Raw genomic sequence first — 4,217 nt, 5'->3', positions numbered from 1 at the left:
TCCAGTCGATCCTAGCTACCGATTGCTCCCCAAGGTCGCCTACTACATTTCTGTCACAGCTTTTGGCTAGAGCATTTGCTCAGGCTACCTGGGCCACTGGAATACATAAGCGAATCGCCAAAAGTTGGATCGCTGCTTTCACCTGTGTTTATTTTTGAAGAACAACCAGACGTGGGGATTTATTTTTGAAGAGAAAGGCCTCTTTGAAATATCCGAAAATAAAAACCTTTCGAAAATTACCAGCTATACGTAGGTAGCTATTGGCGGATAATACTTTGGCGATAATAATATTACTACTGCATGATATGGATTGTACTATGCTATTCGCCAAAGTTTTTTAGCTACCACCAAAGTTTTTTTTAAGTATACGGTAATTATATAACAGCATGTGTATGATGGAGTTTAATTCACTTGTCAATTTCATGCCCCACGCCCCACCCCCGGGCGTCCCCACACCCCAGGTGGGGATTTGACATTGCTTCTTGTCCCCACCCCTGGGGCAATTGACAATTGTCTAATTCACTGACCGATTTTCGGTAGTTGTATTTCTAAATTGCACTTGCTATAATTTTACTAGCTACAGGGCAGGTTTATTACTAGTCGTATGTATGAAATATGCGCTTAGTCATCCTTGAGGTGTTGTCAAATCCCCTACTATGGGGGTTGGGACATAGTGAGGATTTGACAGCCGATTTTTCCCCAGTAGTGGGGAATTTGACACCGCGATTTGTCAAATCCCCTGTATTCCCCCACTCTCCCAGGGGTAGGGGGTGGGGCATGAAATTGACAAGTGCATAACTATAACATGAACCCTGTAATACTCTAGATGATAGCATTCATTGGTATATCCAAATAATAATGTGCATCACAATACCAGAAATTTGAGGTCATGGGCCTACTGATTAAAAATTAAATTGACATACAGTGTTGGATTGGCAATACATCTCAAATAGCGGTGTACAATTTCCGCTCTGCAGTGAAGGTAATGAAATGTGTATAATAGAGGCTAAATGACCCATTTGGTAGGATTGAAGTCCGTCTACATGTGGCAATACAGACTATGGTTCGGTAGGCCCAAATGTATGGGTTTGACATACAATAAACTCACTCACCCTATGAAGTCGGTTGAATCTGTATGTAACCAATCATTTTCACCTTATTATTAACGCGTAGGCTAAAACCTTCGCTAAATACAGCCATCTACTTGTGGTTCCAGGCCGTCCATAAATGTCCAGCGGTGCTCCAACAAATTAGAAACTGCTTCAGTCTATGACGTATTACCTACGTCATTCGTCATTAATAGGCAAATCCAGCACTGACCTTACTTAGAAAGCTCAATCCAACTAATTATAGGTGTTCTGTTTTCTCCAGCAAGTAAACTACGAAAGTAGTAGCTAGCTGAAACTGGCGCCAAATGAGATAGTCTACTTTTCAGGGTATATTTCCAAATCACGTACATCCAACTAGAAAATGCTTGTAATAAAACCAGCAGACTATGATGGGTGCCGTTTTAAAGTAAGGAGTTTTGAGCATATATGCACGTACACAGTGCAAAACCTAGAGCATGCTTTAGCATGCTCTCGTCTAGGGGGGTCTGATGGCATGCCCCCACAGAAGATTTTTTGAGAATTTACCCATCTAAGGTTAAATCTGGTGTAAATATGGACCAAAAATTGCTCGACTAGTTATGCTAGCGGTAATAACAAAGCAAAACGACTGAAGTATGATGTGATAGACCAGTTTCCTCCAGGACAAGACACTTATGGCGTACGCGTTGTGATACAGACTACATTATAGTCAATCAACTCAATTAATTTAAAAATGCAACAACATGCACACATGCATGCACATTAGAAACAATCATCAGTTTAGTCGGTGACTTGTGGCTTCCGGATGAATGGTTTTGTATAGACGAGCTGCAGGCTATAAAGGAACATGTACCTGTAAATTACAACAGAAATTGAAACAAAATATTAAGAAACAAACAGTTTATATCTCACACAATGTTCCTTAACTGAGAAAGTTAAAGCACACAAACAGTTATTTCGAGTATCCCTTTGATGTGGTTAACACTCTAATTTATGAGGTATAAATGTGTCATGATTAAACCATGCAGACACAGATACACACTACATACACAGTATGGCTTTGAAGTGTACTAAGTGGAAGCAAATTTTGAGGTTAGTGCAAGATAATATCGTGGTTAGGGACTAAATGGCTTCAAACCCTTTGGAATGTGTTGGTTTCAATCATTAGACATTTATTCCAACAGATGCATAGCTTTAAAAACATTGCATTCAAAAGTGATTGTATTATATGAATATTTTACACGGGTTGTCTACACTAATGCACACGACCAAAAATGTACTAAATTTCTGGTAATGACACATTGTATGACAAATTATTGCTGTCTTGTGTTCTTCTTTTGGGTAACTTTACCAAGTTACAAAGTGAGTATGTAATCCTTATACTGTTGCTACTGGAACACTCATCATTACTATGCCAATAACCAGAAAACAGGAGATCCAAATGGGAATTGCATGATGCCATCTGCTCTAGAATCAGTATGGTAGATAGCAAGCTATGATCGAGCCAGTGAATTTACTCCACTCGAGACTCCCTCAGTCTTCTCTCCAGTACACAGAGATAGGATTATTCTATCAGTAAGTCAGATTTTGGCAAACATTCACGCATCTTCATAATTATTTGTGACCGGGCCTGCGATAATAGGGCATGTGGGCACATGATTTTTGCCTACTTTTTCACTCTTTCATCACTCATAACTTTTTGTACCATTATGCTATGGTTTTGCAATTTTCAGCTCTTAGTAAACATTTCATTGGCATCATGATGCAAGTTAAAGAATGCAGAAATACTATTCCAGTACTGAGATATGACCTGTAGAATGACGGGGTGTAGTTTGTGCCCACATGCCCTGTTTTCGCAGGCCCGGTCACATTTTGTGATATAAATTTCCGTTCATTATTTGAAATCCATCCGGACTTCGAAATATGCACTCCTCAAAATTAAAATTCTTCGAAATTCAGATTTTGCTTCTTGTGCGAAATTTTCTGTTTCGAAAATAACCAGCTATATGGTATTTTTAGCAATCACATGTGCAGATTAGCCACGTCGAAAGTATAACTTAGGTATCAAAGTATTGTGGCAGGTACTGTGCAATGGATGAGGAAGTAGTTGATATGAAGGGGGGGGTGTAGGCAACTTTTTTTTTGAAAGCTATAACTACAATAATGTTACCCCTTCCGTATCATGCCATAAATTCACCTATAGTGGAACTTATCTTATTTGGGTGGCCTGGTACATACTACACTGCTTGAAGGTTCTTAGTTTACTAATTTGTTAAGATGCCTTACTGTAGTTATACTGATAGTAAAGTGTCAGTAAACTTAAGTATATGGAACATAATTATTTTACTAAGTTTTAAACTCTCAGTAAAACATCAGTGAATGCGGGTTTACTGAAAAACTACTAAAATAACAAACAATTAACTGTTCCATATACTGGGGATATACCACTGTAGTAAACTAAGATACTTCAAGCAGTGCTACCATCTGCATGTATCTCAGAAATGTCTATAACTAATTAGAATAACATTATGCTAGCTAAATAACTAACTTAAATGTAAGTAATGTTGTTATTAATATTGTCAGTTAGTGCTTAGTGGGCAGAGGGGGAAGTTACTAGAGAACACTCCTTGGGCTATAAAAATCCTAGGTAGTTATTATTAGTAGAATAAGCAAGCCACCAAACAGGTAAACAGCAACCTTTAGGCTCCCGCATTGTGCTTTCATCTAAACAAGCCTCATTAACAATTTGGCCATGTGCTGTCTAGACAATGGAGGTTCCCAAGTAATAAAGGTCCAGATAAAAGAGGTTCCACTGTATACCATAATGTACAAACTCAAAGATTTAATCTATGAATGCATACGAGTTGCTGTAATGGGCAAGAATCAAGCATGCAAAACTTGGTTCTGTGACTATAAATCTTACAAGTGTATAATGCTTGCTCTGAAACACCTTGCTGCAATGGCAAGCCACCTCCTGCTTTATACACATACATGGGTACCGTAATAGTACTCATTTATCCTTCTTTTTGCAGTCACAACATATACAAGTATGATAAAATATTTCATTTACATACATATGTTTGTACATGAATGACATGCACAAACACTACAAGACACATAAGCACTGTA

Source organism: Dysidea avara, chromosome 4 (assembly GCF_963678975.1).
Source record: "Dysidea avara chromosome 4, odDysAvar1.4, whole genome shotgun sequence".
NCBI lineage: Eukaryota > Metazoa > Porifera > Demospongiae > Dictyoceratida > Dysideidae > Dysidea > Dysidea avara.
Note: the sequence above shows the minus strand (reverse complement) of the source record.